Source organism: Nannospalax galili, unplaced genomic scaffold, assembly GCF_000622305.1.
Source record: "Nannospalax galili isolate Female #2095 unplaced genomic scaffold, S.galili_v1.0 scaffold362, whole genome shotgun sequence".
In the NCBI taxonomy this organism is placed as follows: domain Eukaryota; kingdom Metazoa; phylum Chordata; class Mammalia; order Rodentia; family Spalacidae; genus Nannospalax; species Nannospalax galili.
The window spans coordinates 696547-723614 of NW_008348785.1; the positions used below are offsets into that span (position 1 = coordinate 696547).

Below are 27068 nucleotides of genomic sequence, written 5' to 3' on the forward strand. Positions count from 1 at the left end.
GGATTAAAGGTGTATGCCACCATGCCTCACAATTTTTAATTTTTAAAAAAAATTTATGTGTATGCGTGTTTTGCTGCATGTGGGTAAGTGTGCAATGCTGCAGAGGCCAGGAGAGGGCATCAGATCCCCTGAAACTGGAGTTATGGATGGTTATCGGCTATGTGGGTGCTGGGAACTGAACCCAGGTTCTCTGCAAGAGCAACCAGTGTTCTTAACTGCTGAGCCAGCCCCTCTCAAAATAATGGATAGGCCTGCTGTACCTCCGGTGCTGCCTCCTCTCCTCCTCCCCCCTCCTCCTCCCCCTCCTCCTCTTCCTCCTCCTAATTGTCCTCTTTCTGCTCTTCCTGTCCCTCCTCCTCCTCCTCTTCCTCCTCCTCCCTCTCCTTTCTTCTTTTTGTGATACTGGAGATTGAACCTAGGTCTCACACGTGCTCAGCACATACACTAGGACTTAGCTACATCCCAGCCCTCTTTGTTTTACTTTTCATTTTGAAACAGAGCTTCATTCAATTTCCCAGGCTGGCCTGTAACTCACTGCATAGACGAGGCTAGCCTTGAACCCACAGAGCTCTGTCTTTAAATGCTCACTTGCACAAGCTTTGTTTTGTCCTTTTTCAGACTTCCTAGGTCTTTTTTTTTTCCCCTTCTTTTTTTGGCCCTTTTGAGACAGGGTCTCATCTCCCTGTAGCCCCAGCTGGCCTGGAACTCACTACGTTGACCAAGCTGGCTTTGAACTCACAGTGATCCGCTCTGCCTCCTGAGTGCTGGGATTAAAGGTGTGTACCACCATGCCCTGCACTTGCTAAGTCTTTTTTTAATTTTATTTTATTCATTATTTTTATTTTATGTGTATGCATGTATTGTGTGCATGTAGGTACGTGCACCCATGTTGAGCAATGCCTGCTGAGGTCCGAAGAGGCTGTCAGATCCCCTGGGGCTGGAGTTACGGACAGTTGTTAGCTGCCATGTGGGTGCTGGGACTCAAACCTGAGTATTCTGCAAGAACAACCAGTGTTCTTAACCACCGAGCAATCTCTCCAGCTCCCTTGCTAGATCTTTTTAAAAGCAGTATCTGGGGCTGGAGATATGACTCAGCAGTTAAGAGCACTGGCTGCTCTTGTACACGACCCGAGTTCAAATCCCAGCACCCACATGGCAGTTAACAACTGTCTATAACTCCCATTCCAGAGGCTCTGACGTCCTCGTCTGACCTCCTTGGGCACTGCAAGATAAGGACGCACTTACATAAATGCAGGCATGACACTCACGGACGTAAAATGAAAGGAAAGAGATAGTCTTCCATTGCCTCCTGTTGAAGGTTCTTCTATTGTTCCTTTCGTCAGCGACTTTGAATGTATACACCGTAACCTCTTTTACATTGCTTCACCATCGCAAGAGCTTAAGGTGAAAATTCCTTACCACCATGGGTGTCTTTTCCAGCACCTTGCAATTCTGCATTGTGAACGCACATTCGACTTTCCCCTTCCCTGCTGGCCCTCCACAGGATCCTCTGCGTCCTGGCCGTGGTGAGCACTCCTTTAGAACAGAGTTTGTTCATGTGTGACAGCTGCCTTGAGATTTCATTTATCTAAGCACAGTTCTTTGTAAAATTCTTAACTTGGGGCTTTTATTCAGGAGGTTATTATGATCTGAGTCACACGCCCATGTGGCAAAGGCTTGAAGTTTTGGGTCCCTGTTGCTCACGAGATCTTGCGGTAGAGATAACCCACTTGAGAAACTCAAGTTTCCTTGAGAAACTGGCAGAGTTTTCCTAGCTCTGGAAACATGGGAAGGACAATCCTGCAAGGGTCTGTTTTGATTTGGTTTTGTCTGTGATTTTGGAGTACTGTACCCTGGACTCAACTCCCAACCCAGGCTCTGGTTTTGTTCAATGGCATTGGCTACCATGCTCCATCCCCGTGTGTTCAAGGTCATACTTCCTGTCAGTAAACCTGCGGCTCCTGGAATTGGGCCAGTATCTGTGGGGCCTTCTAGTTTCCATGGTATTGAACTGTCTGAATATTCTGTCTGGAAATTCCTTTAATTCCTATAATTTCCTTTCCTTTATGTTCAGTTCTATGGTTCCTCTAATGCTGTCATCACATTTTATTTAGAATTTTTAGGTGTTTTAGTGGGAATTTTCTAAGGAGTCCACTATGTTTTCAGAACCAGAGAGCCTCAGTATTAAGGCTTTGGATCTATTAAACCAACACATTTGTTTGCCGCCTACCGTAATCCCAGGGTTGGGCTGGGAGCTGGTGGATACAGTGGTGTGACAACCCGAACAGATTCTCACCTCATGGTATTTAGAGTACCTAGATCCTACAGAAGTGCGGAGAAGGAGCTGAACTCACCTTGGGGAGAGCCTGGGGCTCAGCTTCCATTCAGACAGCTGCTCTCCTGCTGGAGGCTTAGTCTTTGCCTTGGCAGCTGTGTGTGTGTGGGGGGGATGTGCTAATGATGGGGCCAAGCTGAGCTTTGGGGTGAGGCCATCAGCTGTTCCCATCTTCCTCTGGCAGAGGCAAAATGAGGACAGCTGGGGAGCCAGGCAGACGTGTCAACAGAATTCCTCCTGTTCACTTCCCAGGAGCACACACCAGATTTGTTCTGTGCTGACTGACTGATGGAGTAAGATGATGGCATAGGCGTGCATCTGAACGACTTTGTAACTTTTGGAATGGATGCTGTCCTCTGCTCATTTATCTCAGGCGAAAAACCAGTTGCCTGAATGACATGGAAATTTGATGATTCATTAACTTGATTCATTAAGCTTTATGTCCAGTCTCTTCACAGGGAGCCCATGGTCCTCGAGCATCATTAATTCAGCCAAACTTCACAGTGTTGCCGCCACTCCGTCTGCCAATGTGACCTTACACATCACAGACTCTGCCTGTTTCTTGACTTGACTTTAGAACAAAGTTTTCAATCTACCTCAACACAGCTGAGGACTAAGCCATTGTTACAGGGGTGGGATGGGAAATAGTAGAAAAGCCAAACTAAGCCTACAGTGCTCAAGTATAGAAAAAAATACCTGCTTCCCCCTGGGCATCAGTGACTCAAGTAATGTGCTCTCTTTACCCGTCTCCCCTGGTGTCACTTCTGGGTAGATGTAGTGGGTCAAGCTATTAAAATAAGAATCTTTGACACCTTTGTGGGTGTAGTATAGCACATACCCTCCTAATGTTTATGTCAGTTAGGATACGTGACCTCAGTAGCGTAGCCTGTCAGAAACTCTACAACCTTGATGTTCAGGATTCTATGAATTTAGCCACCTTAGAACATTCCAGAGTCTGTTGGTTTTATTCTCCCAATTCACAGGAAGAGAAGGCAGTGGACTCTCTTCCCCTGTTGCTGAGATGATTTTTCTTTTGACTCTTTTACACCATCGTCAACTCCACCTGCCACTGACCCACGGTAAAGAGGCAAATGACTTTTCAAAACCATCAGCTCAGACTTGGTCCAACACATTCAACACCATCATAGGCCCCTTTTCACCTTGTTCCTTCAGTGCAGTTGTTTGAAGTTGATTGCCTTTCCCTTGTAGGAACGAATCATGGAATTACTGCAAAGGAGTTTTCTTGTGTGATTTTGGTGAGTCGGTCCGGCTCTGAGAGCCTTGACTGCATCCTCAGTTCATCTTCAGACCCCTGGGAGGCAGGGACTGTGATAAGCTCTCTTCTGATAGAAAAGCCAGAGCCAGGAAGTTCAGCTCCAAAGGGTCGGGCACCTAGCAGCACTGTGCCACTGTACGCATGAATTCCTGTACTCAGAGGGAACGATAGAAACAGGACTTGGGCTAGTCACGGCAACAGAGATGCCACTGGCAAATTCCCTGACATTCAGAAGGCACCAGACTGAATTCTTTGCAGGAATTATCTCATTAAAATGTCATTATGGGCCATGGAGGTGTGTGCCATTTATGATTTTCATCACACAGATGAAGAAACGAAGGCATAGAGAACTTGTGCAGCTTCTAATAGGCAGAGTTAAGCCACACTTGATGCTTGGTTTCAGAGCCCACTGGGCTGCTAAGGAAGGGGGCATGACCTTCATAGACGCTTTCGGTCAACAACTGCTTCCACTATCTCAGTTTCTGTTGATTTTGGGGACCTGGAGATGGAGGTACCAGCATTCTTTCCAGAAGTCACACAGCTAGAATAACACTTGAATCTTTCACTTTGAGCATCCTAGGATTTATCCTGTGGGTCCTGACTTGATCCATTTTAGCATCCAACACATTTCACCCTTTGTTTCTGTATTAAAGAACTCTGTGTGGCTTGGGAGATGGCTCAGTGGCTAAGACCACTGGCTGCTCCAGCAGAGGACCCAGTTTCTATTCCCAGCACCCACATGGTGACTAACAACCATCCATAAGTCCAGTTCTGGGGGATCTGACACCCTCTTCTGACCTCTACTGGCATTACACGACACAATTACACCTACACACATGCAGGCATTACGCTCATACATAGAATAAAAATAATAAATTTTTAAAATTATAAACATCTATACATGGGTATACCAGTTATCTGTAGCTGTATGACAAGTGACCACAACATAAGGGTTAGTAGTAGCATCTACTTATGATTGCAGAGTGTTCACAGGATAGAGATCTAGACAGGGTTTGTCTGGTGCTCTGACCTGGCTTCTCTAGCAGGCTGTAGTCAAGGTATGGCCAGTGCTGGGTCTCATCCGAGAACTGCTAGACCAGGTATCACTTCCCAGAGGTCCCTCTCATTTCCCAAGCAAAGGCTCTCTGCAGCTTGGCTGCTTGCTCATCAAGGCATGCCTGCCAAGGAGCACCAGAGAGGGGCTGCCAGCAGGACAGAAGTCCTACGTTTTGTAATCTAATTGTGGAGGTGATTACCATAATCTGTGACTGAGAAGGGAATCACAAGTCTGCTCTACACCCTAAAGCAATGGTTGGTTACACATGAGCATAAATAACAGGAGGCAGAGTCTGTAGGAGCTAGCTGCCTTGACAGCCTGTCTACCACAGTGAGCCAGGCAGATAGCGTTGGGCATGGCTCGGACAGCTGGGAGCTTCTGTTTCTAGAGCTTTCAGGATGGGTAACAGCGTCCTGGGTCTCAGGCGCTTCTCCTTCTGCATTTCAGTCCCTGCCGTCCAAGTCCAGTGTCATTGTGCCTTCCTTACCTCTGCCCTCAGCTCTTTCTCCACCCCAATGCTTTCTTAGACTGAGCTTCATTCCAAACCGTATTGGGCAGGGTTCTCATACTAGTTACTTTTCTGTTGCTGTTATAAAACACCATGACCAAGGGAACGTATAAAAGGAAGAGTTTATTTAGCTTGTGGTTCCAAAAGGGCAAGAGTCCATGCATAGAGACATGGCAGAGGCGGCCGGGGGAGGAGCAGAAGCTAAGCTCTCACATCTTCAGGCAGGCACAGGAAGCAGAGAGCGACTCACTATCTGGCGAGGCCTAAGAACTCTCTACATGCATCCCCGGTGACGTGCTTCCTCCAGCATGACCACCTTCTAAGACCTCCCAAAACAGTGCCACCAACTGGAGACAAAATGTCCACATTCTTGGAGTCTATGGGGTACCTTCTCATTCATACCACCACAGTTCTCTAGGAGAAAACAGCAGATAGAATGTGTGTATATTACAAAGGGCTTGGCTGGGATGGCTAACAAGCGATAGGAACTGGGTAGTCCAACGGTGGCCATCTGCCCGCTGGAAAGGCTGAGAGCCTGATAGTTGCTCACTCATGGAGCTGGATGGCTTTGCAGCCCCAGCCTGGGGCTGAAGGCCTAGGAGATTGCTCAGGGATCCCTGGCGTCTGTTGTCAGCAGCAGCAGAGATGGACACTCCAAGAACCCAAGGCAGGCACTCCAGCAGCACTGATTTGTCCTGGGACCTCTTGTTCCCTCGGGGTGCCTGGCACAGCACAGCTGCTCGGTAATCCCGCTCCACACACTGCTTTTTTTTTTTTCTTTTCAACAAATGGGGCTCAACTAAAGCTCTACTGTTTACTAGATCTTTGCCTTCCTCTGACCATTTATGTAAATGAATAAGCACATTTGGAAACTATTTTTTTTAAAAAAACAAAAAAGATGGTGTGATCTAATATTTGGTATGGAGAGAGTAGTATTTTTAATACCAGTCATCCAAGAGAGAAAATACTCACTTGAGTATAGCTCAAGAAAATATTACTATGCTCTGATTATTGGGTAAACAATAAAACGATTGTTTAGTAGGTCAGGTGGTGTCTCCACGGACTCTAGCCTGCTCCTTTCCTCGCCCCGGGAAGGAGACAGGTGAAGAAAGACCATGAAAAATCCTATGTGCTGATTCAGGTTTGGGTTTCCTGTAACTATTATGTTGCGATCTAGTGACGATAAGCTGAGCTGCGTGTTTTTTTTTTCCTTTTTTATTCCCTCTCCCTAATTTTGAACTTTTGAAGTGATTTTTGATTCAAATGAGTACAAATTCAATTAGGAGGCAAAATATTCTTTCTAAACAAAGTTCAGTAACTACAGAAGAACAGAAAAGAACTCCATCAGGCTGGTTTGCAAATCCTGAGTTTTACTTCGTTTTTCCTTTCTTCCTCCCGTTTTCCTTGGTTACCCCTTTATTTCCATCCCTGTTGGATGACTTCAGCCGTTTAGGAAACATATGCTTGTACACAAAAAGCTTGGAAGCTTAGCATGAAAGATTATTGTTGATAAACTTTCAGTAATTTTGAAAGGCCATGTCCTAAGGTGGTATGCCATTTATTTTTATAAATCTCTCGGGTGTTTCCTATCAACCCTTTGTAGAAATATGAAAATAAGCTGAGATAATGAGATGTGCAACCATGAGCTTCGTGTTTTCCACGAGTTTTAGTGCACAGCACTGGGTGGCCTAATTACTTGTAGGCCCAGAAATGGGACCTTCAAGGTCTTCTTGGATTTTAGAAATTAGCATATTCGTTTCCTTTCAACTCCACATTTATACTTACTCAGGGAGATCTGGGTTTGAATGCCTCTTATTTTATTAAGGGTTTTATGTCTACATTCATAAGATTTTTGTCGGTGTATTCTTATCTGGTTTCGGTGTCTGGGTTATACTAGCCTTATCATAAGAGTTAGGAGGTCTTCCCTCCCTTGTATTTTGTGAAAGGGTTACAGTAAGATACTATGATTTTTCTCTTAAAAATCTACTGGAATTCATCACTGTAGTAGGGGGCAGGGTGAAGGAATATGGTTTGTGTATGTGTGTGGGGGTATATGTGTGGGTGTGGTATGTGTGTGTTTATGTGTATGTATGCATGCATGTTGGGGTGTTTGTGTGTGTATACATGAGTGTGGGGTATTTGTGTGTGTAGATGTTTGTGCATGTATGTATGTGCATTGGGTGAGTGTGTGTGTATGTGGATATTTGTGTCTGTGTGTATGTGTGCAATCATTTATGTAGAGTGTGTATGTTGAGTGTGTTTGTGTGGGGAGTGTGTGTATATTTGTGTGCATAAGCACGTGTTGAGGGAAAGGGTCCATTACTGCTTCCTTGATGGGTCTGTGGCTAGCCTGCTCTTTCTCATTCTAGGGTCAGTTTTTGACATTTGCAACATTCACAACGAAATCTCTACTCTCTGAGAGAACAGACTTACGGGCACACATTTTTCATTTCTCCGCCATTGAAAGCCCACATCATTTGTGGTGGTACCTCCCTTAGGGTCTGAAATTGGCAAATCATGTTATTCTTTCCATTTTTCTTTTATCTTGTTAGTAATTTAATAATTGTATCTGTGGTTTTGAATAACGAACTTAGGTTTCAGGGGATCTCCTCTTGTCTGTTTTTCCTTCACTGACCACGGCCTGCATTTTCTTCTCTTCCATTACCATAGACACATTCTCATTTTCTAGGTGACTCTTCTGAAGCATGAATATAGTTGTTATGTATTCCTGTAGTGCATATCGCACATTTTCTGTCAGGGTCTCTCTGTAGTCCCAGCTGGCCTGGAACTTGATATGTAGACCAGGCTGACCTCCATCCCACAGAGATCTGCCTGCCTATGTGCTGGCATTAAAGGTGTGCGCCACCCTGCTCAGCCCAACATACCAGACATTTTTATAGAATTTATTTCTGTTGTCCTTAGTTCAAACATTTCCCTTTCTCATTTTTTCTTTGATTGTTGGCTTATTTAGAAGTGTATCTTTTCATTTTTTTTAATGACCCCGAGCTCCCAGGCTGTTGTCCTGCCTCCACTTCCCAATCTTGAACTAAGAGTCTTGAGATTACAGATGTGCCACTGTGTGCAGCATTTTCCATAGGTCTGAGGCCTGAGCTTGGGTCATCAGACTCATATGATCAGTGCTTTTATCTGCTGAGCCAGCTCCCTGGCTCCTAAAAATATTTTTTAATTGACACATTTTGAGGATTTTTTGAAAAGATTTATTTTTAATTTTGTGTATGTGTGGTGGGCTATATGTACATGTGAGTGTGGTGTCCACAGAGGCCAGAAGAGGGAGTTAGATCTCCTCGGAGTTGGAGTTTAAGAGGCACTTGTGAGCTGCCTGATGTGTGTGCTGAGAACTGAACTCAGGTCCTTTGTGAGAGCTCAAGTGTTCTCAATTGCTGAGCCATCTTCCAGCTCCATATTTGAGAATTTCTTATAAGATATGTTTTTGTTGTTAATTTCTGATTTCATTTTCTTATCGATTATGCCTCATTTTAAGTGTGGGCTTAACACTTGTTGAAACTTTTTTCTTCATGTGTTTGGAAGACCTTTTAAAGCTACATGTTGGTCAGTATGAATCTTCTTCTGTGACTCAGTGATTCTTTTTAAAATTTATTTTTTCAATTACATGTGTGCATGTGTCTGGGTATGTGCAGTGACCAGTGAGGCCAGATCCACAGGAGCTGGAGTGACAGGTGGTGGTGAGCCACCTGACATGGGTGCTGGGAATAGAACGCCTGTCCAGAAGAGCAGCAAGTGCTCTTAAAGGTGGAGCCGTCTCTCTACACCCGCAGCAACAATTCTCCTCTTGAACTCTACCCTGATGTCATTGTAACCACCAGACTTTCCTATGCTGACTCTGTGCATGTGTAGCATGGAGTATCTTTGTCCTTTAAAGATTTCAAGTATTGATATATCTCTTTTGAGAGAGAGGCTGCATAATTATATATAATATATACACATATATACATACATGTATATGTATGTATATGCACATGCTTAGATAAATTTTTTCAGAACACTGTATAGATGGCTTTGCATTTTAATCCACTCTGAATGGAATATTAATCCAATTAATAGTTGTTGTTCTTTTTCAAACAAGGTCTCATGTATCCAAGGCTGGCCTCAAACTTACTCTGTAGCTAAGGATAACTTTGAACTTTTGATCCTTCTTGCTTCCATGTCTCAAGTGCTAAGATTACAGTTGAATATCACCGTGCCTGGTTTATGTGGTCCTGGGAATGGAATCCAGGGCTTTGTACATGCCAGGCAAGTACTGTACCACTGAGCTGCGTGCCCAACTACAAAAGTGCGGTTAAGCTCATTACTTTGTTGTTTATTTATATTTGCCAGATGTGTTTTCCTTTTTCTCCTGGTTTATTTTGGATTGCATAGTCTTTGTGTTGGTGTGCTGTATTTCTTGGGTTTGTTGCTGTATTTTAGGGGTTACCATTGGGATCAGAACAGGCAGCTTTAACATACGAGGAGTACATGTCTGCCATGACACCAGAAAGGCTGCGTGGAGTTGATGTGGACTTGGCATTTGTACCTGGTGACTGTAATTTTATTTCTGTTGCATTTGAATTATGCATCTGTTTAACACTTGTTTTGATATAAAAATCAGACTACAAATCTAATTTTTATTCAGAGGGCTACCCAATTGGGCCTGTGTTTTATTTCAAGGATTGAAAATAGTATCTTGATCATATAGGAAATTTTCACACATTTGGGTCCATTGTAACACTTTAATTTGGTCTGTCCACATTGCTATTTAATAATTCTAACGTCTGGAAGCTGCTAGTTTCTTGCATTATTTAAGAACCTTTCTGGACTTTTGACTATTTATTTACGCACACTTGAGTCTAAAATCGCAGTAGATGGAAGCAGGGTTGCGTTAAAATGCCAGGTGAGCTCAGAGAGGACTGAGCACGTTTTGAAATGCTGTTGTCTGTTGCATCTGCCCCAGAAGGTGGTGCTCCTGGGTCTCCTCCCAACTGTTGCACCGAACCTGATAGTATCTTTTTTGGTAGTATCACAGTTACCAATTCTTATCCTGTTTCTCTGCCGGATCTCTACAGTAAAACACCTTCGTTTTCCTTTCAGATTGATCACTGCGGCTTTAGAAGTCGGAGCCGCACTTTTCCCTCCTCTTAGGTTTACAAGGAGGTGATGATGCAGGATGCTGAATGTTGATTCCCAGCGTCAGCCATCCGTCTTCTGTGCCTTCCAATTTTTGCTTCTGTAGATATAACCTCAGAGCAAGACATATTTGGGAAAAGGGGCTGGAGGGTGGCTCACTGGGTAAAGTGCTTACTACATAAGCATGAAAACATGAGTTTGGGTCCCTAACACCTACGTTAAAAGGTGGGCTTTGTGGCATGTGCCTATAATCTCAGGGCAGGGGAGGTGGACACAGGAGGATACCAGACCTTGTGCCCATTTAGTCTAGCCAATCAGTGAGCTCCCAATTCAGTGAGAGACCATGTGAAAAATTAAGGTGGAGGCCGGCAAAATGGCTCAGTGGTGGAGGTGCTTGTGTGCAGGCCTGGTGACCAGAGTTGTCCTTGGATTCTATAAGGTGGCAGGAGAGAACAGAGTCCTGAGTGATATCCTCTGACCGCCACAAAGTACGATAGTGTGTGTGTGTGTGTGTGTGTGTGTGTGTGTGTGTGCCCACACAATTTGAAAAACATGTCTATGGAACATGTACAGACTTTCCCCTTTGCATTCACTAAACAACACAGAGTAATAGCTACATAGCATTTGCATAGTTTAAGGTATTGTAAGCCATCTAGGAAGTGGTTGAACATACAGAAGCTTGAGCTCAGGTTAGACGCAAATGCATGTTGGTCTCCTCAGGGGCTTCTGAAGTCAGTCCCACAAGAACACTGAGGAATAGTCAGAAAGCTGATTGGGGGATTTGCTTTAGTTTTGGGGACCAAGTTGCTCCTACTTCACTTTCCACTGTGATGTCACCAGTCCAGTCCTGCTAGGCAATGCCAGCAGGATGAATGGTGTGGTGGTTTGAATGAAAATGTCCCCCATGCATTCCAACTATTGGGACACTTAGCCCCCAGTTTGTGGTACCGTTTGGGGAGGGTCATGTGGGGGGTGTGGCCATGCTGGAGGAAGCCCATCACTGGGGGAGGGCTTTGAAAGCTGTGAAGCCTTGCTGAGTCTCCAGTTTCTCTCTGCTTCCTGTGCCTGCTTGAGATGTGAGTGCTTACTCTTCTGCTCCAGCCACTTCTGCCAACACACCCCCCTGCCATGATGGACTCTTATCCTCTGGAACTGTAAGCCCAAATACACTCTTCATTCTTATAAGTTGCCTCGGTCATGGTGTTCAATTACGATTGAAAAGCAAGCGATACAGACAGCGCCTTCTCAATGGGCTCCTACCCCTTAACCCATGGTAGAAAGCATGCCAGGACATATGGGTCCAGGAGGGAGCCACCGGCACTACACAGGCCTTTCTCCCAAAGTCCCCTTTGGTATGTATTGCTGTTCCTTCTCTGGAGAGTTGAGGGGCCAGAGGAGATGAAGGACTATTGTTCTCGTGGAAGTTCCCGCACACAAAAACATGTAGATGGGGATTGGGAACTTGGAGGGATTCTCCTTCTGAACTAATACCGTTGGACTTTTTCTTTTAAAAAATACATTTGAGATTCTTTTTTTTTTTTTTTTTTTTTTTTTTGAAGAGGGGTCCCCCTGTAGCCCCCCCTGCCCCACCTGTCCTGGAACTCACTATGTAGACCAGGCTGGCCTTGAACTCACAGAGATCCGACTGCCTCTGCCTCCCAAGTGCTGGGACTGCGGGCATGCACCACCACACCTGGCTTGATTTGGGGATTGTTAAGATCTTATACTCTTTGTTTTTGAGGCATTTGCCATTCTATAATTGATTTATTAAGTGCTTTACATAGCGTGGCACTACCCTTCTGTGAGCCATAATTTTGTATGAACAGCATGATCATCCATCTCTCACTTTGCATTTTAGGTGTTTTTCTCTCTTGGTTATTTTTCTTTCCTTGTCATTATAAATAGAATCGAATTTTCAATTTTATTTTAGTAATGGTGGTTTCTTATATCGATGTACATGCACACATTTGGGGATTGGTCTGTGCATTAAAATGTCTTGTTACTTTTACTAGATGTTTGGCTGACTGTCTTGGGTTTCCTAGGTAACTAATCATACCACCTATAAATAATTTCTCTTTTCTAACATTTATTTCTCAGAGTTCTTTTTTATTGCTTTATTGCAGTGTCTCAGACATAAACAATAAGTTTACAGTTGTGTGCAAATATCAGGAATCTTTCTTCCTTTTCAGTTTTTAGTGTGACAGCTCCTGATTACTCACCATTAATTATAGAATGTTGACTTGAGGCTCAAGTTCATTATTTTAAGGAGAGATCTGTTGATAGTTTTCAGATAGGGCTTTTAGAAATAATCACTATTGAATATTGCATTGTATGAACTGGTTTTTAGAACCTGGGGTACCCTTTCTTTCCCTTTAGCCCATTGATGCCACGATTCATTGATGAATCACTAGAACTTGTCTTTAGTAGAGAAATGAGTATAATTATGTTAGAGCATCTTTACTTTGTAAAACATTTTCAACAAATATTATCTATATATTGGATTTTTTAAAACTTATTTTTATTTAATATGGTATATGTGTGTTTGCCTCTGTGTGTGTGTGTGTGTGTGTATGTGTGCGTGCATGCAGCATGCATGTAGTTCCCACAGAGGCCAGAAGAGGACGTCTGATCCCCTGGAACTGGAGTTGATGGTTGTAAGCCACCATGTACATGTCAGGAACAAAACACAGGTCCTCTGCAAGAGCAGCAAGTGCTTTTATCCACTGAGATGGCTCTCTAGCCCCAAATCCTTATATTCTGGGGATATAGTCATCTCTGTCAAGATACACCATCTGCTGAACATGTTCCCAACAGAAGCACTTAGAAGTGCTTGCATTAGTCACCCCAGGAAAAGCGAAGGGTTTTGCTTCTCTTGCATGTATTTTAATGTGTAAATTCTTTAGATGGAATTTAAAGTCTTCTACCTTTAAGTATTTTTTTTTCTTTTTGCTGTGAGGAATTTTTTAAAAATTGACAGAAGAACTTGTATAGATTTTCTGTGGAACACAATCCCCCTGACCAATGTAAGTTTTAATACAAATACGTGGAAAACGTCCATCTCCCTTTGTGCCAGTCTCTGAAATGAGTGAGTCTAGACTCAGAATTTCATTGGTTATCTTTTCTGAGGACTTTTTAAAGACTTGATCTGTCCGTTGTGGGTAGGTCCTAGGTGGTGGTTGTGTCATAGTCTGTTTCTTGTGTTCTGTGCATCTGTTGGAATATATTTTTCTTTCAGTTTTGACCCCCCTTCTTCCAAGATAATTTGTATGTTTTGTTTTCTGTGGTTCTTCCTATCGGGATATGTGCATGAGGCTCAGCCTCGGGACTGGTGGAGCTTGGTGTTGATTGTCTAATGAAATCACTGAGGTAATCCCATCTTGGCAGGACCCAGGATGGGTCATATACCAAGCCTCAAGGCTGCCAGACAGGATTCCAACCCAGTCACCTCTTGGACTCTGCAAACTTGCTAGGGATAGGACCCACCAAAGTTTTAAGTATTCACCTGGGACTGTAGTTAGCACTGTAGGCCTGAAGCAGCCCCGGGGACCACAGCAGTATAGACTGCCAATTCTTCAGTGACCAATGGAACCCCAGAAGCCTAAACTCCACACTCACTCTGCCTTTAAGAGACCACTAGAGCCAAACCCCAGTCTCTAAGGGGACCTTGGGCATACTGGAGCCAAAGCTCAGACCCTGCAATGAACTCTGAGCCTGGCCCCAAGCTGTTCTCAGTTCCCTGCAGAAGCAAGGGTTTGGTTCCCAGATGTTCCCTGGACCTCCTAGATCAGAAAGCCTGCTCTTCCAGTGCTGTGCAGTCCCATAGGTGCTGCAGACCTAGGTATAGGGTGCTGTGGACCACCAGAGTCAGAGGCCTGGCCACAAACAGCTCCCTGTCCTTGCTAGAGACAGAGGCCTGTTCATCCCTTGATGTGTTGTGCCATGAACTATGAACTAAGTAGCTTTTGTCCAGGTTATCACAGCAAGAAGGAAAAGTAACTAAGAGAGCAAGCGGCTTGTCCGAAGACAGATTCCAAATAGGGAAGAGCAGGAGCTGAAGGAGGCCTAGATGTCCCTGGAAAAATCCATTTAAATAAACGCAAATGCACATTCCATCAAAACAGTTTATGTCATCATATACATATTTTAAATGTATCTTCTTTAATTTGGTTTCCTTCTTTGATAGACCATTTGGAGACTGGAATTTGCTGTCACCATGACTGCACTGGTAAAGGTTGTGCTGGTTTCATCTGTTGCTGCCGTGACCCAAAGCAACTTAGGAGAAAAAAGGATTAATTTGGCTTGAACTTTCAGGTCACCATCCATCATGAAGGAAGTCAGGCCAGGAACTTAGCAGAAACCATGCAGGAGCCCTGCTTGGGCCCTTCTTGCAGACCCATGCTTAAGCTAACTCTCTTATATAATCTGAGACCACTTGCCTAGGGAATAGTGCTGCCCACAGTAGACTGGACTCTCCTTTATCAATTAATAATCAAGCTAACCTCCCACAAACATGACCACAGGCAATCCTTCAGTTGAGACTCCCTTCTCAGGAGATTCTAGGCTGGGTCAAGTTGACTATGAAAGGTAAGTAGGACATAGGTTAAGATACAATCCTACAGATTTCTGATAAGAGTTTCATTCTTAGAGAGTTAAGCTCATTGTTGTTTATGGGAGACTAATTGGTTACAGAAAAGAATTTTTCTCTTCTTTTTGGGGACTCTGGAGGGTTCTTTATGAAATCTTCCAACTGGTGTAGGTGCCAGGACTAGCTGGACTGGATTCCACTAGCTTTGCTTATGTAAAGTGATAGGCATTAGTAGAGTTGTAAACCTATCTCTTAAAATGTTGCTGTGAGGAGCCCTGATATCACTTGACTCTTTGATGAGCAGGTGGAAGAACTCCACAGATAAAATGCAGGGAAAAGGACAAGCCAATGCAACCAAGTACCCACCATGTTTTATCACTGAGAGCCTCCTGATGGGTCTGCCTTCCTGTCCATAAATGCCACCCCTGCCTGCGTCATCTTTTGTTTGCTACCCACTCCCTGCGGAGGCCTCCCTGAGCTCTGTCCTCTCCCCTCTTCCCCTGGTTCCTTTCTCTAGGCTATGGGATTATGATAGGTCCACCCCAGGGCACTCTACCATCTTTATCTGCCATGGCTGTCTTTCTCCTTAGATGTGGACTCTTTCAGACCTGGCCATGTGACCTTAATGGTCAGTGCCAGATGCTCAATAAAAGCTGGACGGTTTCATAATGACCTCATAGGATTCTGAACTGAGAGACATGGAGTGCGTGTTCTGTTCATTGCCAAATACAAGTACAGCCGTTTCCTCGAGTCTCTGGGCTGTTTGGTAGGTAGATGATGCTCACATGCTCCATGGATGGGAGGAAAGATGCTCTGGAGTAGTGGAGCGAAGCCTGTGTGGGTCATGGAGGGAACATGTGGAAAACACCCACACCAAGAGCAGCCCCTGCCCTTCAGTTTTAGGGCAATGGTCACAGGCTGCTGGCCCAGTGATCAGGGTATCTGATCTACCAAATGGCTTGTGCTGAAACCGTCCACTGAAAGCTCATTATGAGCACATGCACTTGGACCCCAGCCTGAATCAGCACCACCTCTCTGTCACAGTGGAGAGAGCTTGTTAACCTACTCCTTAAGTAATTACACACATAGCTGCAGTAGCAAGCTGTGGGCTGAGTGGTTCATGCGGTATTGGGATCCCCAGTGTTATCTGAGAACTTTCAGATAGGTGTATATCACCTGTGCTGTTAAATATTTTCTCTTCATTGATCTTAATTTTTCTCTTTTGCTTAAATTTATTTTAGAGGGAAAATTTCCTTCCATATTATACACAAAAGACCAGGACCTCTTGATATAAATACTAGAAAACTAAATCAGAGGAAAGTCAAGCAATGTTACTAAATGCTAGCCAGAAAATAATGTTTGCTGGTGTCCCTGAGCCAGAGCCCTGCTTCCTTTGTGAGAAAAGGTGGGGAGGTCTTTGGCACGTTACACCAAATGGACTCTATCCTAATTAGAAGACTTGTCAGGGAACCGGAAGGGAAAAAGTTTGTTTCCTTCTTTGACCTTAGGTTTGTTGTCTCTGTGCTATTTAAGAGCATCTCTTAGCCAACTAGTTAGGTGGGTCTGGCCCTCTAAGGGTTGCTGACAGGGCGGGACCCCAAGCTTCTTTAGTTAGGGCCCCAGGCTGACTTACTGAACCTTTCTCTAAGATTGAAAGGATGGGACCAGAGTCCTTCAGGGACTTGGGAACACCATCATAGCCCATTCCTTAGGTGTGAGTTCAGAGCCTGGAATGGGCTCAGTGCCGCACTCCAGGCCATGTGGACATACCTGAAGCTGCCCAGAGCCCGTTGGGGCTCGGTGCCCCTCATCAGAGATAAGGATGCTGGGAGAGGAGGGCACACATGGACATATCCTGTTAATAAGGACATTGACACTTTGTTCCTGGATGGTAGATCCATCACCAGCAGAGATGATTTTTAACATATGTCACCTGACAGCTTGAGGATCCCCCTCCCCCTCTGTCACATCCATTTGACACATTCATTCAGCATATGGTATGTCCATGGTACTGTGTAGTTACTCAGGTGAGGGAAAGCCATCTTGGCTCCCTGTGGCCAGGCCACACCAACATGACATGGCACTGGCTACATGGTATGGAAGAGAACTTGAGGGGCTGGAGAGGTGGTTTAGTGGTTATGAGCACTTACTGCTCTTGCAGAGGACCTGGGTTCAGTCCACATGGCAGCTCATAACACCTGCAATCCAGTTCTAGGGAATCTAATGCCCTCTTCTGGTCTCCACAGGCCATACACATGGTACACACATATACATGCAGGCAAACGCTCATGTACATAAACTAAAAATAAAAATACATTTTAAGAAAAAAGGAAGAGAATGTTAATGTTTGAAAGACTAGAGAGACAGGCATTTCTTGTGTGAGCCGTGGATGGGCATCTATCATGTTTAAGATGCATGGTGACTTCCAATGAGCCAAGAACTGGCCCATCTGTGAAAACAGGGACCCTGTTCTTGGTTAGTCCCATTGAGTCTGACAGAGGACAAGGCTGGCAGGAGCCAGTCATGAGCAGATGTCATCTGCTGAGGCAGAGACGGCAGCAGGAAAGGCCAAGCTGTAGTGAGTCGGTGGACCAGGGCCTGTCACCTGGCCCAGCTAGGCACTGAGCAGGATGGGTGTAGACCACCTGGGAGGCTGTTCGTGGTGTCCTTTGGATTCCTGGCCTCTGCTGTGCCTCTTATGGCACTTAGCTACCTCAGCAGCTGCTATAGAGACAGGAGGGGGCGGAGGGTGGGAGTACCCAGACAGATAGAAGATTGGCCTGCGCAGAGGTGCTGCTGCAGGAGAGACCACAGCAGTTCTGACCAGAAGCAAGGGGAGCAAGTGGGAGACTTGGATTCTCTGTCTCCCTCCCTCTCCCTCTCCCCCTTCTCCTCCCTCCCTCTCCTCCTCCTCCTCCTCCTCCCTCTCTCCCTCCCTCCCTCTCTCCCTCCCTCCCCCCTCTCTCTGCCAGAGATCTATCTTGAGTGTCATTCCTCAAGAACCATCCACCTTGTTTTTTGAGACAGGGTGACCTGTAGTCAAGCTGGCCAGTGAGAGTGAGCCCCAGGGATCTGCCTATATCCACATACCTAGTGCTAGGATTACAGGTGTGCACTACAAATGCCCAACTTTTTTTTTTTCCATATGGGTTCAGGGGATTGGACTCACACCCTCATCTTTGAGGGCCAAGTACCTTACCAGCACAGTTATCCCCCCAGCCCCGAAGGCCTGGAATTTAGCTGATTGTCAGGGGTATGAGCTCTGGAAGGGCTCACATGTGATCTGAGGCTCACTACCCCTTACAACAGGGTGAGCAGACTCTAAGCCTTTTTGCACACCTGTGTGAGATGATGCCTGTGTGTGACATCGTACAGGATTGCCATTGACCACAGGGCAAACACACCCAGATCACCAGAGTCCTCCAGGAGATGAACTGATTTGGTCGCTGGGGTCGGAACCTCCTAGAACAATGGTGGGAATGTGAGATAAGGTGAGTTTCCCTATGAGAAACCTCTGGGTGCTGCTGCCCCTTGGGCTAAATTCCTCTTTCTCTTTTCTGTTCCCCAAGGACAGACTTGCACAGAACCTGCTCCCTGAGCGTTAGCAGACCTGGGTTGGGGTGTGGGGTTCAAAGATGAGTGTTTTCTCCATGTGGCTCTGATTTATGCTGATATAGTCAAGTTGAAACATAAATCGCATGATTTCCACAGAAAACCAATGTGACCGTTTCTTTGCTCCCCACCCAGTTCTCATGAAGAGCAATCCTGAGGACACGTTGTAAAAGCGGAGCTGCAGCCAGTGCCAGCGCAGAGACGCTGCTTGCTGTCTAGCTGCTTCAGCTTTTCCATTTTCTTCTTGGGAACAGGGAGGGTTACTGAAATATTTACAAGGACGTTGTTGGCCAGCCAGTGGTGAATATTGGCTGCTCTCTAATAAACTGAGCCTGGGTCTACACACGCTTACACATTTGGAGGGGATAAATGAGAAAGAAACAGAAAGTATGCAAATATGTGGCTTTTTGAGACCCAAACCAAAATGTCTAGATATATTCAGCTTTCATTTCGAAATTTGTCCTACAGGAAAATCAACTTAGAAGAACAGTGAACATAGCCTAGTGTGATTGCATACAGAGACTCTAACTTGGTGCGTTATAGAGGTTTTCTAGATGGTAGAGACAGAACGGTGAGGGATTGAATGCACTTCTGAAGTTTGTTAGCATGTGAGTTACACGCTTGATAATTACAGTCTCAAGCTGGTACTCCCCAGAGCTTCCTCTTTGTGTAGGGAGTTAGGCAAATATTTGGCTTATAGCGGATGCATTTGGATTCTTGTTCCCTGCTTTATAACAATTGCATACTCAAACAGGCATCTCTGGCAGCAGCCCCTCCTAAACTGAGCTTTCTTCTACATAGTTTAAAAGCAAATCACTTTGGTATTGTGGTCTGCTGCAGACATCATTTGTAGCTTAGCCAAGATATTATTTGAGAACTGAGAAGCTTGCTAGGTATTACATCCGTATATAAACCATGTGTTAGAAAGATATAAATTCAGTTTTGAAATATTTGTTAGACTGCTCTTGGCTTTCAGTCTGTGCCAAACATGTGTTCTGGTGACAGATGGTATCGTGTGGGCCCTGAATGAAACACTCAGTGTGTGTAGACTTTGCCTCCCAGCAGTTGGGCGGAGAGGATCCTACTGCCGAGAGGTGTGCTCTTTGCCCAGTGTGGCTCCCCAGTCCCTTCAAATATATCACCAAGTTATTTGGTCTTGGATCCTGTGTCACAGAAATTATCCCCAAACTGTGAATTGATGGAGAATGACTCCGTTGAAGGCTTTCTCACGTGAACTTTACATTTTGAAGCTAGAACATTTTCCTGAATGAAGGTTTCTGGCGTGGTAGGCCAGGGAACTATTAAAGAAAGCCTGGATTTGGGTTTTCAACAAACAGAGGCCTTCAGAGATACACCGAATATATTTTTTAGTGTATATGAAATATAGGTTACACAGAACACACTGATACTAAAGACTTGTCACTGTGTAACTGAAGCTCAGATTTAACTGGAACCCCTATATTTTTGTTTTCTAAATCTGGTGACTTAAGTTGAATCCCACGTCATTGTTTATTTTCAAACACATAGAAAATTCCTCAAAGATGAATGCTTAGTGAATTTGAAAGTCTGAGGCACAGGCAGGATTCTGTCCAGCTGTCTTGTAGAATAATAAGGGATGTTCTCTTCAAGCAAAGCGTGAAGCAGGCATGGCACATGCTACTGCCCCCAGCTGGTCTCCAATCAGCTCTTTGTTCCTCTTTGTATATTACTTATATTTTCAATTTTCCCTTCTTCTTCCAACGCTGTATAAACAGAGAGGGGACAGGAGGGGGCAATTGCAGAGAAGACGGCCCTTCCCCAGGAATCTCCCCATCTAAGAAGCCTTGGTTCTCTTCCCCAGACCCCTGGGATTTGAACTGTACCTTACCTAACTGTACCAGACCTAACAAGTGGATCTTTGGAGAAAACTTCCCGGAACATCGTAACTGCAGCTTTGCCTGCTGAGGTGCATGTGCTAACCTCCAGTCTCCTCTGCTAAATGTTCTGCTCCCATGAGCAGAAACTGGTGGGATGTAAAGACAGAGTGACGCTCAACAGAGGTTTCTTTCTCTCTTCTTTAATGCTAACTTAAAAAAAAATTGTATGTGATTATTATTTGTGTGTATGTGTGTGTGTGTGTGTGTGTGTGTGTGTGTGTGTGTGTGTGTGTGTGTGTGTGTGTGTGTGTGTGTACAGCATGGGGCACATATAGAGGTCAGGGGACAACTTTGTGGACAGTTTTCTCCTTCCCCTTTACGTGGGCTCTGGAGGCTGAACTCAGGTCACTAAGTTTTCCTGGCAAATTTTTACCCACTGAGCCATCTTGCAGGCCCAGTGCTAACTTTGCAGAAATTTATTTTGTGTATGTGTACATGTATGCATGTGTAGATATGTTTGTGTGTTCATGGGTGTGCAGGTACACATATGTGGGGATGAATATATGTGTACGTGTGTGTGAAAGCCAGAGGTCAACCTGCGTATCATTCCTCAGGAGCCTTTGCCTTGCTTTTTGAGACAGGGTCTCCCTTTAAGCTCTGTGGCTCACTGATTTAGGCCAGACCTAACAAGGGAAGTAAGGAGGCCCTACTCACACCCATTCCTTCCAGCTCTGTCCCGGCATCCATGGATAATTGTACCTCCTTTTGTCATTCCAAGGATGTTCCCCAATCGTAATCAATAAGCATCTATTGATTACCTAATCCATGCTGGTGGAAATACACAGAAACCGAGAGAAGGAAAGAACAAGTGAGATTGAAGCATTGACTGCCACCCCATCCCCCTTCACTGTGCAGGTGCCAGGCTGGCACGCTTAGGTATGGAGCTTGGAGAAGACATTTAGAATAATTAATGCATCCTTACTATGGGCTGTGAGCCAAGGCAGTGATCCCAGTTCGTAGATAGTCTTGCTCTGATGAGACCCTGCCTGCCAGCCCAGGATTGGGCTATTACTGTCTTCTTTGGGAATGGATCAGAATAAGGGTGGGTATTGCTGTGAGGAAATTGTGTGAAAGTTTTTAAACTGAACAGTTTTCTTTTTAAAAATTTTATTTAAAGCAAAGCAAGGGGGACTGGAGAGATAGCTCAGCAGTTAAGAGCATTGGCTGTACTTATGGAGGACCCAGATTTGAATTCCCAGCTCTCACATGGCAGCTAACAATCATCCATAACTCCATTTCCAGGGACTCTGATCCCCTTTCCTGTCCTCCACAGGCATTGCACAACACAGGTGCACTTACATACATAAAGGCAATATTGCATACACATAAAATAAAAATAATAAATAAAATATTTTTAAAAAGCAAAGCAGGAATTTGGAGACGGTGAAGCATGCCATTTAGTTTTAAAAACTGAGAACATAAGAATTCCAGGCAATGTTATTAAAATTGCTCCTGCCAGGTGTGAGGGTGCACGCCTTTAGTCCCAGCACTTGGGAGGCAGAGGCAGGCAGATCTCTGTGAGATTGAGGCCAGCCTGGTCTACATAGTGAGTTCCAGGCCAGCTGGGGATCCAGGGAGACCCTGTCTCAAAAAGACTGGGGCGGGGGGAGCTCCTAGGTCAAGCCAGTATATCTCATAGATGCTTGCCACATTGAATAGAATTTCAACTTTTCTGAACTTAGGACTTGAATTCCATGTGGTAATAGTTTGAGTTTGTCTATGTGAGTGTTTAAGGGAAGATTTTCAAATTTAACAGTCAACATCAACAACTAGAAAACCAAGATTGTAAAACGTTTTACACGTCCTGCCAGGTTGTTGCATCTTCTCTACTCTTGGTTATGAGGACATGGACACATGTGTCCTAACCCGGTTACCTGCCCTTGGTTGTGAGGACGTGGACACGTGTGTCCTAATCCGGTCACCTGCCCTTGGTTGTGAGGACGTGGACACGTGTGTCCTAACCCGGTCACCTGCCCTTGGTTGTGAGGACGTGGACACGTGTGTACTAACCCAGTCACCTGCCCTTGGTTGTGAGGACGTGGACATGTGTGTCCTAACCCGGTCACCTGCCCTTGGTTGTGAGGATGTGGACACGTGTGCCCTAACCCGGCCACCTGCCCTTGGTTGTGAGGATGTGGACATGTGTGCCCTAACCCGGCCACCTGCCCTGGTTCAGCTCCCGTCTTCCTCCTGCATTTCTTTCCATCCTCGTCTCTGTTCACCCTAAACAAACCACAGGCATCTCTACAATTGAGTGTCCCCGCAGGTGGAAAGGAGGAAGGGACTTGCCCCTCTGGCTGCCTTTTGGAATTCTAAAGATAATTCCCTTAGGTCTAAAACTATTGCTTGTGTTAGAGCTCAAAAGTGCATTTTGTCTCATGGAAAAAAGAGAAATATTCTAAATGATGTCCAAAGACTTGACATCATGCATTAACAAGCATTTGAGAGCTACCTTAGGAACTCCAGGGATCTATAGGAAATGAACTTCCAGTTCCCACGGTAAGCCCGTGCTGCTGACTGTTGTGTACTTTGCTGGGGCTTAGGGCTTCCTTGGCTGCCATGGCAGATGGACCCTCTCGAGTAGCAAAGGAAAGTTCCAGCTGCCATACCGATGGTTTCTGGTAAGGCCCCTTACTGGCTCCTCAGTGAAGGCTTCCTGCTGGGCAGATAATGAGTCAAATGTTTTAGATGCGGACTCTGGCTGACGCAGCACTTCTTTCTCATTAAAAATCAGTACGTTGGATTTCCAGCTCATAAACAAGGCTCATGTGGATTGGGTTTTACATCACCATGCAGGGGGGAAGACATTTCTGTTACCTGCCAGAACGCTGAAGATAAGGGCAAGCTCTAGATCCCACCTACATCATCGTTATCAACACCCCCCACACAGGAAGTTGTAATCTGTTCTATATTATCACTGCAGAAATACTTGCCTTTACCAGGGAATATATCAAGGAGTTTGTCAGTCAAGACCTCTACCCAGTATTTCCAGGTTTGATTAAGATAATGTGGTAGAGACAGACTAATGGGCAAATAAAGTAAATAACTTTATATCATAATAAGTGAATGAAGGAATCAAGCTAGATGAAGGAATAGAGAGAAAGTTGTCTGGGACGAAGTGTGCTGAAGTAGGACAGCCTCTCTGAGGGGTAACGTTTAGGTTGAGATGTGAATAAGGTTTTCTGGAGGGGGGGGCATCACATGAAGGTTTCACAGAGTCTTCCCCATAGAAGGAATGACACATGCAAAGCATACCAGGTGAAGCATCTAAGGGGGTTTGAGAGTGGTCAGGGTGCCCACAGCCGGGAAAGCAAAATGCACAGGCAGGAGACAAACTTTTCAACTTGGAGCACTCAGGGAGGACTTTTTACTTGATTCAGTGTTTCTGGCCCAAGAGGTTAGCTCAGTCATGGCTCTGCTGATGCTCCACATCATCATCAGCGTGTATTTACTGATTATGCAATCTGTGCCCAACACTGCGTTTACCCCAGGAGGCTGGCTGGCTTTTGGCCTCAAAATGTTTCCATTATGAATTGGGTTTACCGTGTTTAAATCTCCATGGTCAAAAATTCAAACTGCCTTGGAGTTGTATTAATTACTTTCTGTTGCTGCGATAACACACCACGACCAAGGCAACTTAGAGAAGAGAGTTTATTTGGGCTTAGAGTTCCAGAGGGATAAGAGTCCACCATGGTCGAAAGGCGTAGCAGGCAGGACACAGCAGGGGCAGAAAGCTGAGGGCTCACAGCTTCAAGCAGGCACGGGAAGCAGACAGGGTCAACTGGAGTGGCAAAAGACTGTGGTGACCCTTAAAGCCCATCCCCAGGGATATGTCCCAGCTAGGCTACACCTCTTAAAGGTTCCATGACCCTCTCCAGAGTCACAAACTGACCGAGTGTTCAAATACTTACGCCTGTTGGGGACATGTCTCATTCAGACCACCATAGAAGGCCTGACATGTTATGGACTCTGCCTCCTGCTCTGTGCCTGGGGCTCTCCCCCTTTCAACCACACTGATTGCCTTTCTTTTCCTAGAACTTAGTAAGCTCCCTGTTCTTAGCTCTTTTCCTAGAACTCAGTGACCATTACCTAGTCTGCAGAAATGCCTTGCCATGAATTTTTGTTCTCACCCTCCTTTAAGATTAGAGGGAGAACCTGTAGGTTCCGAGAGCAAGTTCCAGGTGTTGCCAGCCACTCTATCAGAATGCTTGGTGCTGGGCTCACATATATCAGAATTAGCTTCACAGAGAACTAGCAACTGATTTAGACCAATTAATGCAACATTAATGCAGAACTTAAATCAAGCAATGTGTATTAGTTACTTCTCTTTGGGGGTTAAAAGGTTTATTTTGTCTTATTTCCAGAGGGGTACAGTCTGTCATGGCCAGGAAGGCACAGCAGCGTCAACATAAAGTCAGCCTAGCAGTAGGAAGCAAAGAGAAAACAGGAAGTCAGGCCAGGCTATAAAAACTTAAAGCCGGTACCCAGTGACGCACTTCCTCCAACAAGGCTCCACCACCTAAAGGTTCTATAACCTTCCAAACAGCGCCAGCTGAGGACCAGGTGCTCAAACACGTCAGCCTGTGGAGAGGACATTTCTCATTCAAACCACAGCACCATGGTGGCATTCAGTGAAGAAGCAGGAGAGGTTTTAGAGAGCAAGACAGGACAAAAGGGAAGCATCCCATTGGAGCTTTGACTCTGAACGATACAAAGAAGGGGGTGTCATCCAACCGTGTGGCTTATGGGGAAGTGGCGGATGGTGCTGGCGTTGACCAGACACCATGGTGGAAGGCTGGAGAGAAACCTCTAGTTTTTAAACATGATGAATTGGAGGCAGTGACACTGAGAAGCCTGAAATTAACATGACATCATAGTGGAAACTGTACTTGGGTGAAGTGTGTATGGGAAAATCCTGCTCTGGGATGCAGCTTAACAATTAGGAGTTCTCTGGGGAGCTGTGAGGGTAGAGAGGTCCGACAGCTGACATCTGAGGGGTGTTCAAGAGAAGACAGGCCGGGGAAGTGGCTCAGTTAGTAAAGTGTTTCCCATGCATGAGGATCTGAGTTCAATCCCTAAAATCTATGTCAACAGCCGGGTATGATGGTGCACTTTCAACCCCAACACAGGCTGGCTTGTAATCCCAGGCCAACCTCTGTACACACATGCACCATCCCCACAAACCAGTACACAAACTAATACACACATACACACAAACACACACATACATATGCACACACAAAGTCTCAAATTTTAAAAAGGCAGTTTAAAAAGGAGAAGGCAAGATCCGGTCGAGCAGACGCTTCAGTGTCATTGAGTGGTCCTGACGCAGGCATGGAGGCCAAGAAGGTTAAGATGCCACCCGAAGCAGCCAGGATGTCAGAGCATGCTCGGAAGATAAAGCCGGAACTTCCTGTTCACACGATGACGTTGTATTGATGTTTAATTCCACTTAATGCATTACAAAGGGACATACTGGGTTCTATCCATCCCATTTATGTACTTTTGATGTTAATGCCCCCAAATTATTCCTGGGGTGTAAATTTGAATGCTTAGTTCTGTTTTTCCTCTCTGTGTCATGTCTTACATCATAAATTTTGAAGAATTCTGATATCCCTTGCTCCCCAACCCCCAAATTATTGCAAATGAATAGCCTTTCTTTGTCCAAGGGATAAAGTGATGGACACATTTGAAATGCAGACAGCTTAGCCTTTGCTATTGATTCTGATATTATTGGGCAACTTTGAGAAAAGCCTGCACCACCCTCTAGTCTCACTGTTTATAAAATGGTACTTGTATTAGTTTCCACTGACCAGCAAAGGACATAAAAATAGAAGTTAATGGTAATACTCCTCTTTCCCACACAAGGGTTGACACTTGAGGCATGGAAAGATGTGTAGTGGAGACAAGTTGTGCTTGGAGTATGAATCCATTTGAACATTTATGGGAAGCCATAACAGCTTTCTCTGAATTTCAGATGTCATCAAAAGCATGTCTGCGGAATTGTAATTGTTCCATAGTGCTTGATTGCTCTGTGTCTCACTGGACTCTGACTTCTTGCCTGCCCCAGGCTGTGACTCTGTGATGCCGGGAACACTGTGGGGCTTGTCATCAGGAGCCCAAATGATAGATGCTTTTCCCTTTAATTTTTTCCCCATAATAAAAGTAATATGTGCTGATTATAGAAAAATCAGATGTAGACAAATGTAAAGAAGAGAAACATGATGAATTCCCAGTGGCTCAAAGAAAACCAGCAAGAGCATTTTGGTTGATTTCTTTCCAAACACTGACCTGAAAAAGTCACAAGTTGAAGTGAACAGCATCCAGGTCTTCTTCCACATCTGTGACCGCACGCTGTCTCGCTGACCCTCTGTCGTGGATGGTGGTCCTCAGCCTCGGGAGACTCATAAAGGATTTGAGTGTCAAGAATTGCAAGTTATTTTCCCAAGATCTTATGTGTTTGATGTGAACTTCTGTTTTTTGCTGTACAGGGGTTTGATCCTAGAGCTCTGCACATGCTAAGTAAGCACTCTACCACTGAGCCATATCCCTAGCCCAAGGCTGCTGACTCCAAATCCTATAAATGCTTTTCTTTCACCCTGTTAATGTATAGCCCCCCCCCCCCCCCCCCCCCCCC

At 45.1% G+C, this 27068-nt stretch overlaps 1 protein-coding gene across 1 annotated transcript in view; it reads left to right on the forward strand.

Moving 5' to 3' along the window:
* The window catches only part of Adam12 (ADAM metallopeptidase domain 12), a gene marked incomplete at its 5' end in the record, with an annotated part of 371815 nt that overhangs the window by 14616 nt on the left and 330131 nt on the right, over nt 1-27068 (forward strand). The window lies entirely within an intron of this gene.